This window comes from Mycteria americana, chromosome 18 (genome assembly GCF_035582795.1).
Source record: "Mycteria americana isolate JAX WOST 10 ecotype Jacksonville Zoo and Gardens chromosome 18, USCA_MyAme_1.0, whole genome shotgun sequence".
Taxonomy (NCBI): Eukaryota; Metazoa; Chordata; class Aves; order Ciconiiformes; family Ciconiidae; genus Mycteria; species Mycteria americana.
This window is the reverse complement of record NC_134382.1, coordinates 11,257,975-11,272,941: the sequence shown is the minus strand read 5'-3', so window position 1 is coordinate 11,272,941 and position 14,967 is coordinate 11,257,975. Positions and strand designations below refer to the sequence as shown.

The 14,967-nt window shown below is 50.1% G+C and overlaps 1 protein-coding gene across 6 annotated transcripts in view; it reads right to left on the bottom strand.

The window, feature by feature from the left end:
* Positions 1-14,967, bottom strand: part of CAMTA1 (calmodulin binding transcription activator 1) — a 330,409-nt gene that overhangs the window by 222,877 nt on the left and 92,565 nt on the right. The gene's annotated exons all lie outside the window — the stretch shown is intronic.

Sequence of the window (14,967 nt, the reverse complement as noted above, 5' to 3'; positions counted from 1 at the left end):
CACACCTTAGAGCACGTCACAGTTAGGAACCGCAGTCTTGTGAAAGTACCAACAGCCAAACTCTGGGGCAGAGCGGAGGGTTTTTTGCAGGAAATAATTTCTGTGCACCATTATGATTTTCAGCGGCCCAAAGGAGGGAAATGGAAGAGTCAGGCAGCGCCACTGCCAGACCTCGCACTGGCAAAGCCACAAAGCATCCCGGATCGCCCTGACTTGTTCCTGTGCCTCCATTTATCAGATCTGCTTCTCGACTCAAATATCTGTATCTCGAGACCATAAACATATCTACAAAAAGAAAATAAACATCTGCTGAAGGAATGTTTCATTACCGAGGTCAGAGGAATTTCCAAGGAGGTTATAGGTTACGCGTTATTTTAAATCACTTTTGCACACCAGGTAGCTTGATGTACTTTACTGGTATAAATGTATGCCATACTGATTTGGGAGCACGGGTCTACGCCTTCCAAATTAGCTCTTCAGCAGAGCAGCCTCACTCAAACCCTTGATGTCAGGGAAGAACTTCCCTGAGCTTCGGGAGGTCTGGAGTCCAAGCAGAGCCCTTGGCCCCGAGTACATTCGGATGCCGTTAGGCACTGCCTGGGGGCAGCTACCCCCGTCCTTCTGTTCTTGGCATAATGTCGCAAGAGAGAGTTATTTGACCACGGGGAAAAGAAAAGCTAAACCCAGCGCTTCTTATTTTGGGGGCAGAGGAGAGTAAGGAAATACACGACAAAACCCCACTGAGGTCCTAGAGGTGGAAAGCCACGTTCAGAGATCACAGAATCGTATAGGTTGGAAAAGACCTTTAAGATCATCGAGTCCAACCATAAACCTAACACTGCCAAGCCCACCACTACACCATGTCCCTAAGCACCTCATCCAAACGTCCTTTAAATACCTCCAGGGATGGCGACTCAACCACTTCCCTGGGCAGCCTGTTCCAATGCTTGATAACCCTCTCGGTGAAGAAAAATTTCCTAATATCCAGTCTAAACCTCCCCTGGTGCAACTTGAGGCCATTTCCTCTCACCCTATCACTTGTTACCTGGGAGAAGAGACCGACCCCCACCTCTCTACAGCCTCCTTTCAGGTAGTTGTAGAGAGCGATGAGGTCTCCCCTCAGCCTCCTTTTCTCCAGGCTCAACAACCCCAGCTCCCTCAGCCGCTCCCCATCAGCCTTGTGCTCCAGACCATTCCCCAGCTCCGTTGCCCTTCTCTGGACACGCTCCAGCCCCTCAATGTCTCTCTGGGAGTGAGGGGCCCAGCACTGAACACAGCATTCGAGGTGTGGCCTCACCAGTGCCCAGTACAGGGGCACAATCACTGCCCTGCTCCTGCTGGCCATGCTATTTCTGATACAAGCCAGGATGCCATTGGCTTTCTTGGCCGCCTGGGCACACTGCTGGCTCATATTCAGGCGGCTGTCAACAAACACCCCCAGGTCCTTCTCTGCCAGGCAGCTTTCCAGCCACTCTTCCCCAAGCCTGTAGCGTTGCATGGGGTTGCTGTGGCCCAAGTGCAGGACCTTGCACTTGGCCTTGTTAAACCTCGTACAATTGACCTCGGCCCATCGATCCAGCCTGTCCAGGTCCCTCTGCAGAGCCTGCCTACCCTCCAGCAGATCAACACTCCCACACAACTTGGTGTCATCTGCAAACTTACTGAGGGTGCACTCGATCCCTTCGTCCAGATCATTGATAAAGATGTGAAACAGAACTGGCCCCAGCACAGAGCCCTGGGGAACACCGCTTGTGACCGGCCGCCAACCGGAGTAAACTCCATTCACCACCACTCTTTGGGCCCGGCCGTCCAGCCAGTTCTTTACCCAGCGAAGAGTACACCCGTCCAAGCCATGAGCAGCCAGTTTCTCCAGGAGAATGCCGTGGGAGACCGTGTCAAAGGCTTTACTGAAGTCTAGATAGACAACATCCACAGCCTTTCCCTCATCCACTTTAGCACCTCGTCCGGAGGCTCACAAAGCAGGAATACCCTCCCAGAAACCGCGCTGTCCCAAAGCTGTATATTTAGTTCAAGCAGCTAGCAATAGTATTCCCCACAATTCTACTGAATAACACGATCATTCACGAGTTGATGGTTCTGAACTCTAGATCAGATTTGAAAAAGAAATTAGAAACAATCTTTATGAACTCAGTATGCCGAGCAATTGAAACCTCCTCCTAACGATACAGGACCAAAGCTAGAATATTAAAATTGTCATTAAGTGGAATGCACGCAAAATGCTAAGAAGTCTTTTGGCAAATTATTTCTTGATATAATGACATGCTATAGACCTAAATCTTCGTACAAGGCATGAAAAAAGACAGTTAAATCAACTTTGTTCACTTAAACATAATTTTAAAAGAACTGGCGTTTGTCTCTTTATTGCTCAAGGATCTTTATCAATTTCTTTAGCCCTCATTTATTTCTATTCCTTACTCCCACGGGGATGCCATTTGATTTATTGGGAATTAGTTCTTACAACTCATGAACGCTTTAAACTGTTTTCAGATTAATCATCCCAATCTCCGTTAGTGCACCGAGAAGAGCCCCTCTTCGATCTACACGTGCACGTACGCCCGAAGGGCTCCCAGCCCGCTGCGTGCCAGTGGCCGTTCTGCGTTACCTATTGCTCTCTCCGTGGAAACGGGTCCTTACGGCAAGGACCTGGGGCTCCAGTTAACTTCTACAAAACTTCTTTCGAGATGGCCTCGCCCTGCAGGCGTTATTTTGGTTATGGCTCTACTGGAGGCAGGTGCCACCTTTAAAGCAAGGTCACTTCCCAGCGCAGCAGTGATACCCACACCCGCAAAGGCTGCCATATTCTTATGGGGGAGGGAGAAAATGGAGGAAAAATTCTATTTATTTAGTTAACTTCCAGTTCAACTTCCCTGCTCGTTGCAACCACTGGCTCAAGGCTTACAAGGTTTTCCCCAAGTGTGCCAAAGCAGGGCTGTGCCTCGGTTTTGTCCAAAATACCGTGTTCGGGGAGCTGCCGGGATGCCATCGACGCCCGTTGCCTTGGGCTCTGACAGGCGCTGCCTCCCCCTGCCCAGCGGCTGCCGGAGCTGCGCAGGGTCTGCCGGGGATCGGGAGAACCTCGGAGGGGACGGGAGGAGAGAGGAGCTCCGTGCCACGCTCAGAAAGCGCCGAGAGGAAGGAAAAAGGTTTCTGGTTCTCCCTCTGCTAGCAGCGCGGAGCTTGGCTCGTGACTTGAGACACTATAAAAATCCGTAAATATTTGAAAATTGAATAATAACTCGTTAATTATAAATTTTAATTGAGAACCACTTCAAAACGGAATTACAGTTCGACAGTTGAACTTCCAACGCTGCAGCCAGCAAAATGGCTGGCAAAAAAGCGATAGCAGACCTCAGCGTCCTCCGGGCACCCGGAGAGACCTCAGGCGTTGGGCGGCACCGAGACTAAGCAAGGAGCCGGGGGAGCCGGGGGCCGGCGAGGCTCTGGCTGGAAGAGCCGGTGATGCTCTGATGGGAGGGAGTCAACTCCCAAACTCTGCTCCAGCACAGGGTGAGGACTGACCGCTACAGACAGCAAACAGGCGAGGGCAGCGGGGACTTCAGGAAAGACGCTGAGCGTATTAAGCGTATAAGGCATATATTGAGCATATAAGCATGTAAGGAACCATTTGTTCGTGCTCTCTCCCACGTTTTTGAAGCCTTACGAATTGGCATCTACCAGCTTTCGGAGCAAACGCAACCCCTGAAAACGAACCTGAAGGAGCAGCGCAAACCCTGGGCACCGCTGAGTATCGAGCATCCTCCAGCAATGGCAACACCACGGAGAAGCGCTGTATCCTGCACGCGCCGCGCACAAAACCACTCGGCAGCCGTCAAAAAAGGCACAAAGACGTTTGGCCTGACGGCATTGAAGAGAGAGGAGGAAGCAGCCACCGAGGCGTCCTCTCCCCGGCAGCGACGACGCGGCTCCTCCGTTACGCCAAGCCAGCAGGGCGCGACGCCTCGGTCCTCGCAGCTCGGATCCCACGCGGCCGCCCCAGCGCCCGCCGGCCCTGGCACACAGCTCCTTCCCGGCACCTGGGAGGGATCCGGGGCTTATTTTCTTCTTCTTGGCACGCTCGCAAGGGACGTGCAAGGGAGCAGGAGGAAGCTTCCCACAGAGCCCCGGGGAATGCTCTTCCAGAGCAGGGGCTGCACAGCACTTAAGCTCCAGTCTGGGAGCGGTGTCGAGATGTAAATGCAGAAAGCCGACCCCCGTCAGCAAAGCAAGGCACGGCAGAAGATGTGCAGAGCACTACGGGAAGGGCTGGTAGAGCAGACACCGTGCTCCTCATCAACCACCACCAGCTCTCTCCTTCCAGGCAAAAGTATTTTATGCAATATTGCAATCTAATAAAAAAAAAGTCGATGTACCCATGGACTCAGTTGATTGCTGATTAATAGTAAGTCTAGACATAAATCTGGATTAACCTGGAAACCGGAGGTGCTCAAACTGTCAAATAAGCTGGGCTGATGGGGCTGGCTGTTTTCAGTCCTCGGCCAGGACCGCTGGCTGTTTGCAGGGCTGAAGCTTAGGACTGAGCCGAGCCAACAGTTGGGGCTAGCTTTAAGACGACGGGGCAATGCAAGCTACCCTGGCCTCGTCCAGGAAGAGCGAGCGCTCCCTCTCCTCCCCAGGACAGAGCCAGCTGCATCCATCTGCCACGCGGATTTACGAGTGCTGACGCCAACTGAGCGTGAACGCGACCCTCGGCGCAGGAGCTCTCTTCGACGGTCGCTAATCGCACGCTGCGTTCGAGGCACATGCTTAAACACCCCGCAGCAACCTGCTTTAAGCCCCTCCTCTCTTTCAAATTAACCTCAGGAATATAATCTATTTATTTATATCAATTTAGTCCCATCAATTAATGATGACAAGGCAATTAACTAGAATGCCAGACAGTAAAAAATAACCACATAATGCCTTCTTTAGAGGAAATCTATTATGTAATCCCAATCGGTCTTCATTAACACAAAGTATTCCAGTAAAAGGTAGTAATCTAGTTATGGTCTGTGAAATATGAAGATCCGCAAAGTAATTTTTCAGAATTAAGGGTAAAGTATTTTTAGCAAATGGAAAGGAAACATTTTTGCATTTCTCCTGCAAACCTTCGCAAAAAACAACAGAGTGCCATAACGTAACGTACCAGTACGGAGCAGATTGTGCGATATCACACAAGAGGCATTAAATCAGCCATTATCACTACAAGGAGACGCAAGGCAGCTTCCTAAGCATCTCCCTTCCCCACGCTGGTTGGTTTCTGGATCAAGCCAAGAACAAGACAGCGCTGGTTTTCTCCATCCCTCATCCAACGCTCGCTGTGCAAAGACACGGAAGCCAGCACCAGGAAAATAAATCTCAAACTGCTAACCGTAGTGGCCCTTAAACACCCTGATAACCAGATTTTGGGCTAAAAGTGTTCAAATCAGTGTTCCACAATTTTATTCAAATGATGACTTAACATACCGCTCATCCTCGTCAACAGCTCTCCTTCACGCGGGGCTCACGACCATCACGACGGAGGGATGCCACGACGCAACCTGACCCTGACTCCGTTCCTCCGCTGCCGGCTTGAAGAACTGAGCAAACGACTTGTGCACAGAAAAAAGACGACTTACTCGCTCCAGTGTTTACTGTGATGCACTTCAGAATTGATACATTGAGTATTTTAATGAAACTGATCCAATTTATCAATTTTATATATTAAAGATCCACTTACTAGAAAAATTAGATTAAAAGCTTACACGAATCCACAAAACAACCAGTTTCACGTGGAAACCCACATTTTCCAATTTTAAGCCTTATTCACCTTCAAACTTAATAAACTAGTAGACAATAAGAGAGAATTAAACCCAAATATAGAAAATAAACAAAGAACACAAACAAACATAGAGGTAGTCAACCACTTCTCCAAAATATGCCAAAGCTGCTAAGCACTCTTGACTTAAAATTTATAATGAAGCAGCTTAAAAAAATCCCGAATTCCTGTAGGGCTGTGTTTACAGTACAAACTCAATTCTTGCCTTATTCCGACGCTTATCTTTCTTATACCCTCTCAGCTCACCCTACTTTTGAATTTAATTACATTACAGTATTTTTAGTTGATATGAAAGTACACATTTCTAGACTAATTTAGCCTGAACTAACTTTTGATAACAGAAAATCCTTTTTCTATCATGCCCTGATTGAGCCCATCGAAGTCAGCATGAATCGCTCTTCTAAACCTCGTGTCACCGCCCCCAGGAAAACCCCATTCGCCACCTCCAAACCCAGCGCGGCACAGCGGGCACCGAAGGGTAAACGTGTGCCCGATTTCCTGTGATGAAAACCCTCCTGTTTTGCTCTTTCCTCTGTTATTTTCTGAGCCCAGGCCGACAGAGAAAAGTCAGGCGGTGACTGTTCCCTACACACTGGCACCAGAAATGCTGCTAAGAAAGGCACGACCTTCTCCGTTTGTTTAAAAAAGCACACACACACACACACACACACACAGACGACACCCTTGTATACATTTACATACACAAGATTTCCGGAAATAATTAAAAAATGTAATCACAATTTCATTCTGGCTATTTACTTGGGGGAAAAAAACCCCAATCCTCTCATGAATACTTTCTTAAACTGAATTGATATAATCCAGAATATTTTCACTTAAAAAGCATACATGTCATCGCTTGACCGGGGTTCTTTGCTGTCTCTGCAGCTGAGGTACTTTGCTATCCTTTTAGCTCCGCAGCGATGAGCCCACGTGCCCGCTATTTCCACAGTCTATGTAACCGTTGGCCAGAAGATGGAGACGGACAATCCGGATACGCTCAGAAGCGTTCCAGGGATTGGTACCGTCCCCCGCGGTTTATATAAAATCCTTCTATGGCATTTCCACCTGGTTAATTCCAGGTTTTATGACGCTAACTAGATTTCTTTTCCTGTGTTCCAGGAAACCCTTCACAGCAGCCGTGCTTTAGGAACGTAACGCCTCCCTTCCTCAGCACGGCTGCGGGTGGAGCCGATGGGACGACGCTCACCAGCTTCAGCCGTGCCGTCCCGGCGCTGGTGCAGCAAGCAGGAGCCGGCGCTCGGCTTCGCCCACCCGTCCCCGAGGGAAACGAGCAGTGCCGTGGTTTGAGAGGGGCACTCGCTCCTGTTTGTTGTGCCCCAAATGCTCTGGGTTCGCAGCACGCAGAGGAAAACACGGGCTTGTGGGGATTTGTCATCTTTACAGACCTTCCACGCTTCCCTACGTTCACTTACAACCACCGGGCTTACAACGGAAACAGGATTTATTTTAGCAAATCAAAGGGCGATGTTCTTGTAATCGTACTTCAGGTCTGCAATCAAAGGAGAAGCGCGAGAGGAGAATACAGGCTCAAAACACGCCCGACAGCGAGCTCCCCTCCGAACCGGCCGTTCGAAGCCCCTCTCCGCTCAGCAGGACCCCACCGGGAGCTGAAGCTTTCCCCACCGGACGCCTCGTGACTGCCACGGGATCGCCCGGCACAGCGCTGCCCACCCGCGCGAGGAAACCCGGCCTCCCCAGGGCTCCCGCGGGCTGCTTTATCCAGCCACGGACGCCGCAGTTTTCCTCTCACCTGCCTCCCACAAGTTGTTATCTGACGCAACCGCCAAATCCTAAGCGTATTTAAAATCTGCTTTCTTAATGTGCCAAGCTTAGAGACTCAATCTAATTATTGTAACTGAGTTTGAAGCTGTAATTGTGCTAGCGCTGTGCAAGATTTTCACTTTCTAAACCTTGACCAAACTATGATTAATATCAGCAAGAAACTAAGATTAAATGTTAGCTTCCATATAAACTGTATAATCTGAAGGAAGAAAACACCTACTTATTTTATCTTTTGAATACGTTACTGAGAGTGCGCTAACGCCCTTCAGAAGGGCAGAAACCCCTTTCTAACAGATGCCCGCTTCAACACATCAATGTTACAACAGCGAGACCATGCCTGCTTATCAGCTGGTTTGGTTGGGTTTTTAATTGCTGAGATGAGCAGGATTAAATACTTGAAGAATCTCCAAGTTTAAGGACACAATCGTCACCGTGATCCCCCCGTTCACGCCCTTCGGACGTTGTCCCAAGCTGAGCCACGGGGCAAACACCGGGGTTCTCAGTGCAGTCCTATACAGCAAATAACCCAGCACGTTCTTCCAATCCAGAACACAGAAATCCTGGGTATAAACCACATGAATCCCGAGCCTGCATTACTGAATGCACTCCAGGCATTTTCCATCTCTTCCGACGGCTGTTGCCTGTGCAACGTGGGAATTTCTCCCATGCCTTCATGAATATAAAGTACTTCCACTAAAGGTCCATGTTTTTATGTTCCAAATGCAGCAGAGACCGAGAAGTTCAAGATACCCGTTGAGCATCCATCCCAACAGCCACAACCAGCACCGCTCTGATAAACCGCTCCGGCTGAACACTCCTGCAGTCACCCAAAGGTGCTTCAGGCACCTGCGAAGTCACCGACCTTCGGCTTCACCCAATTTCTACCGCGGACGTGACATGCAGGTCTGGCGAACAAGATGGGAGCCCGGCCGCCCCGCCGACCGCCCAGAATCAAACGCTGGTAATGCCCAGCAAGAGCAACCGCTTCTTATCAAAATGTCAGCATCTCTCTTCCCGCTGTTTCGCCTTGAACACGTGGTGTGCAAACTTTTGGAAAGAAGCTGGTGTTCACAGCAGAAAAGTCATAAGGAAGCCAAAGACGGCAATCCTGCAGCCTGCCCTGTTCAACGGGGTTTTAACGACCCAGAGGAGATGAGAGGGGGCTGCTGGAAGCAGCCTTTGTTAAAACACTACTGGAGCATCTCATGCTTCTACCTGAGACAGCAGAGGCAGGAGAGGGTCCCCGATCCTTTTTAATTCGGATAGATACGCACGCGCCAGGCCAGCCGCAGCAAAATCCTCGTGGCTTTTCCCTGCGTGGCGGTCACCGGCAGCCCAGGCATCCCGACGCCGGCGCCTGAGGCTCGCAGGGAGCGACGCCCAGCTGCGAACGGTACCCGAAACGCCTCCAACGCGGCGCAGGCTTTCCTCCTGCCATCGCCACGGCCTCTTACCTGGCACTCGCCCATCGCGAGGTGGGAGCTCATTACCCACTCTTATTTCCCCCCCTTCTGACGGAATGATAACACTATTAAGATCGAATACATTTATTACCAGGACTCTCAGCCAGAGAGTATTAAAACTTGTGAAAGAGACTTTGCAAATTACCAGCCAGTCACCGAGCTAATGAAGCAAGACTTTTACAAGGCGTGAAAAATAATCCCCGTATGATCAGACAGCATCTGCTGCACGGGGAGAGCTTTGGTTTGGGGCAAAATGCTCCACAGTGCGAGAAACGATAATCCACGCAGAATCAGGCAACAGAGATTAAATAGGAGACAGATTTAACTCTGATGAAGCATGGCTTAGGAAAGAGCTAACTTGATAGATAATAATAACAATAATTTAAAAAGTAATAATATTTTGTACGTCATCATTTTACTTTCATCTGAGCAGGTGGAAAGACTGAATTGCTTCAAGTAAACTTGGTAATAGTTCAAAAAGTCCTGAGAGCAAGTGGGGGTTTTTGTTTGGTTTGGGTTTCTTGGTTTTTTTGTGTGGTTTTGTTGGGTTTTTTTTTTTTTTGTTTTTGTGTGTTTGGGGTTGGTGGTTTTTTTGGTTTGTTTTTTTTTTCTTTTTTAACTTCAGATGAGACCTCTTTTGAAGTTCTCAAAAGACTGTATGGCCATTAGTGGCTCCTAAACAGTAGGAAGCAGGATTAATCATTAAAAATAGATTTAAAAAAATCTAAAATGCACCGTTTGCTTGTTAGTTTGAATGTCACGAGGCCATTCAGCAGAAACGTAACAGGGAAGCAGCACCAAGAGCAGCACAACAAAAGCATCAACCACTTCTCCAACCCGATGGAGCTCCCACGGGGACAGCAAAAACAACAAAAAAAACCCCCAAAGAGGGGGTCAGGCCTTGATCTCTTCCAGGGTGCTTCTCTTTGCAAAATCTTCCTGCAAGAGGCAAACATGATGATTTAAGAGAAAATATTTATATATATATATATATATATATCTCAGAGATGGGAAGGGCACTGCAGAGCCTGGAGCCCAGCAAAGCCAGTTGCGCCCCCAGCTCGCTGGGACCCAGCCAAGCTGCGGCCACGGGACCAGTCAGGCACCGTAAACCTCTGGAGGATCTCAGCCCAACAGCAACAAAATTAAAAAAGTAATTAAAAAAGAATTCAATGAGGGTGAGGGTAGGAAAGCCTGACCGACCAAATCCTGCTCTGTGCCACGTACATCTCCAGGTCCGTCGCCTGCATCCCCCGGGCCCCGGGATAAACAGCCGACAGCTTTCATACCCGATTCCCAAAGCGCTGCTGGAGAAATGGGGCCCTCTGTGTTTTAAAGAATATATACATTTTTCCTGTGTGCCCGATCACACATAAAGCTCAAGCAAATGCCGAGCAGGTCAAACAGGGATCCGAGATAACTCTGTCATGTTTCATTCATCACTCTTAGAGGAGGCTTCCCCAAACTGCAGGATCAGAGGAGCAGGCAGAGGTTGCAGCACCGTTTCTTTTAAGTTATGCAATGCAGAATAAGGCAAGAATATGTGCATCAGCATTTTTTTTTTCCAATTCCAACAATTCTTCCAGTGCTTAAAACAGTTACTGGCATGGCTGGGGAGGAGCAGGTCCTCCAGCACCAGTACAATCCCCCAGCCCTCGGCGGGACCCTGCAGCATCCCCCGGGGCTGACACTTGCATTGCTCCATCGCTCCCGTCCCCAGGCAGCCGTAATCACAGCCCGACTGCGCTCACGCCAGCCCGCAGAGGTGAGCAATCTTCACAAGCCTCCGGTTATGAAATCTCATCCAATATTGGGGATTTTGGTAGAGGCAGGTGGACAGAATAAAGGAAGTCGTATTAAATATAACGGTTCCTTCAGACCTCGGATCTGTGCAACGGCACTGCAGGCTTTAGAAGTGACTATTTTTTAAATTTCAGGAGTCAAGGAGATGAGAGGGAGGACTGAAGAGAAGAAGAAAACAAATAGAGCAGCATTTAGAAAAGCCTGGGAATAAAACTGGAGGGAGAGAAGGAGGCAGGGCAAGCAAGCAGAGCTGTGATTATAAAATCCTCCAAATCTTTAATATCCTAAATTTAAAGCAGAGCACAAAACAGTGAACCACTGTTCACTGGCACTGTTATCAAAGGGCATAACTTAAAAAATTGTTTGCTGAACAATTTAGAGCTGGTTAGATCTTCTAACGCGGTCTGGGATCATAAACGCCATTGAGCAGGGAGACGCGTCCCCGTGCCACGTCCATCGCCGGGCGGCTGCGGCTGGCGCCCAGTATTTGTATTTCTTGTTTGCATGCGCATCCCTTCCCAGAAATACAAGCAAGGTCGGGGCAGCGAAACGAATGAAAGCCCCAGCCAGTGGAAAAGGCTGCGCACGGCTGTTAGCGCGGCACCGCGGCATCACCACGAACAGCGACGGCTGAGGAAGGGTGAGCAGCCTCCGGAGAGCCCAGCACAAGTAAGAAACAAGAAATACATCATTTTCTCCAAAAAAAACCCAAAACAAACAAAACCAAAACACCAAAACAAAACCACCAACAACAAAAAACCAAAACAAAACCACCCAACACACCCGAACGAAAACCCCAGAGCCACAAATCGTGGGCTTCTCTCAAGACTCCGCGGGTGCCCTTGATGTCTGAGGATGGTGTGCTGGACGCTGTCCTCCTGCGGATTTTTCCAAATCAGACCCCCCAAGAAGTTCCTAGAATAACCGAATTTGGAACATTTAGGATGGCAACTTCTGTTCTGAAGGCAGCTCTTTTGTGTTTCCAAACACCGAGTGGATTACGATGGGACCAAACGGATTCGGATGCCAGAGCAACGGTCTTGGTGGGTACCTGGGAAGAAGCGACATCTCGGTGGCGACTGCTCAGGAGCTGTCACATCCACCCTGCGCTTCCCGAGTGCTCGACAAAAGCTTTCTAGCCCACAGCAGCAGTTTGGTACAGAAACCAACACACCAGTAAACCAGAGAGCAGGAAGTCAGCAGCCAGATAAATTATGACTAAGAAGTCGGCAGCTGCCGCCCAGCCAATTTCTCTCTCCTCCACAACGTCAGCATCGCTGGCTTTAGAAGTTTCCCTCTGAATATTGCAAAGTAGAAATAAGCAGCAGGACAATGAAAAAAATCTGACTCTCACCCGTGTTTCACCTTCGCGTTGGTGGCTGGGACAACACGTAATTCACTGAACCGAATCCCCCCTCACGCACAAAGTATCTTTTCGGTAACCGGTCCAACAGTTCCAACCTTTCTTTGCTGTTCACAAATCCTGTTACACAGCAAAGATTTGTACCAGGGCTTTAATTTACTTTCTGTAAACAAACCCAGCAACTTGGCCAGATCATTTTGTGAGTCACCGGTACACCCGAGGGCCCAGAGAACTGCAATCCTCCTTCAGCAGCACGCGGTGAGCTCCACGTTACAGCCCCAGGTGATGCGCTGCTCGCAGCATCCCGCCATTTCAAAAGATCCAGACAAAGCCTTTAAAACATACTCGGTGTTAACGTCACCTCGGAGCGACGCGGAGATGGCCGTCCCTGTCCCGGGCGCAGCCCGCTTTGACTCCCGACCTAGGGGCAGCTCAGCCGGCGTGCTGAAGCCCCGGCGTTTCCAACGCCTCTGCAAAAGCGTGCGGATCCCCACCCCACCCCACCCCACCCCACGCCTTGCTGCCGCGCTGGTCGTCAGCAAAGGCTGCTTTGGACGCGCGCTTGAGGCTGCAGAGAGAACTGATGACGCCCCAGCTAAACAAGTCAAACGGATGCTGCCGGACACGCTAACGAAAGAAGTTTTGTCCCTCTCAAGAAAACATACAAAGGTTCTCTTAATTATCACTTCCCTGCCTTTACTTGTAACCGTGTAAATCGGCCCCCGCTGCCCTGTTTGCTCACCACAGCAGCAAAGAGCAGGAGCAAATGCAGGAGTCTTTTAACCAGAGAGAGTTAAGTAAAATAGAGGGAACATCCCACAAATGCCAAACAAAGTCAACTAATTCATTTGTTACAAAGCAAGAGTCCCGCACCATTTGTCCTTCGAGTAGTTTGCTTTAGCTAACCGCTTATCCAGCGAGAAAATCTCCCCTGCGTGACCCATTTGCTGCGCGAGAGGCTCAGCCGCTGGGAAACAAACGGTCACCTTCCAGAGGGCCCCGGAGCGGCGGCACAGGGACGCTCCGTACGCCGCTTCGGTCCTCAAACCCACAAACCACCCACGCAGGCCACGGAGGGAGAGGAAAGCGCCGAGAACGCGCTGGAGCCCCGCGGGCAGGGCCAGCACCGGCTCCCCGTTCCTCCCGGGGAAGCCATGGGAGACCACAGCTCCTCTTCCCAGGACAAGCGTGCCCGTGAAGGTGAAGAGAAGGCTGCAGATGGGACGCCGTACGTCAGGCTTTACTCCCACCTCTGCCCGTCTCCATCGCTGCAATCCAAAGCGACGCGTTCGGCCATCGCTTGCGTTTTACAATAGCGCTTAAAACAATACAACAGTTTCACTTGTAAAGATGGCGTTCTTCTGCCACCTGCATCGCTCCCTCAACTTCTCCACTGGTGTAAGATGAAGCATAGACAAAACCAAATGGCTTAATACCACATTTGTAAAATCCTCCCTTTTTAAATGTTATTGGAAGACAAGCTGAGCAGAGAGCTGTCAGACCCGCTAACCGTCTTCCAGCCAGCCGAAAGATGGAGCAAGTACAGATGTTATTAGTCTCATTAAAATTTTGTAAATTAAACAGCGAGAGGGAACAGCCTTATTTATCTTAATTTAGTTAATCATTGACATTTATAAAATAAATACAGAAGTAATACTAGGGGCACAATTCACTCTCACTGGCAGCAGCAGGAGTCACACGCGCTCCGATGAAGTACCGGGAGGGAAGCTGCTGCCTGCCTGCCGGGAGAGAGCCGGTCGGTGCCAGCCCATCCCCGAGGGACCCCCGGTACCTCTCCCCTAAACACCTCCCTGCTGCCTGAAATCCAGCAGCGGGCACGCCTCGATGCGGGGGCTCGTCCACGGAGGTGGAGGTTAACAGCCTGCAGCGCTCCAAGGTTCCGGTGCGATGGTCCAGCGGTCCCTGGCTCCGTCAGAGGAGGAGTATGCGATTCACCACATCCACCAATTCTGTAGTTTTGATCAGAAGCAGCCACAGACACACCTCCGCAGTCGTACACGGTCCGCTCGGCGCACGCACCGGCACCCGGCCCTCCTGCCAGGAGCCCCTTCTATCGCTATCTTGACCAGCGCCCAAGAAATTATCATCGCTTGATTGTTTTAAAAATATAGCCACGTTGTTCAGCAACTTCACGCTGCATGTGGCATTGTTAAATTAGGCTGGAAAAAACCATTCGAACAGCACGCACCGGCACATTTTGGTTCTACAGAGAAAAGGCATGACAGCTTTGCGAGAGTCGATAGATGTTACTGTTCATTTTGTAAAAGCACCGGGCATCTGAGCAGCAGGCAAGCGAGATGCCCCGGGACGACAACACACTGGAGAAGATGGGGAGAAAAAAAAAAGAAAAAAAATGCTTTCCAGGTAAGTGGAGTCATTTTTAAGCAAAACTTCATTTCTCAGAATTAAAAAGAATTCCTGAACCGCAGGAGAAGTTTTCATTTCACGCCACGACAGAGGTGGGGCAGGAGAGGGCGGGGAGGGATCACCTCCGGCAGCTACGTGGCAGGGAAGGTCCTGGGGAGCCCCTTCAGCACGGCCAGACCCAAACAAAGCGCCCAAAACCCCACCCATGCGTCGGGGCCAGCGAGGCCATCGCAGCAGCACCCGGCACATCCTCGCTGGACCCAGCCGGACGACGCTAAAAAGAGGAGGAGGAGGAGGAGGAGCATGAGGCG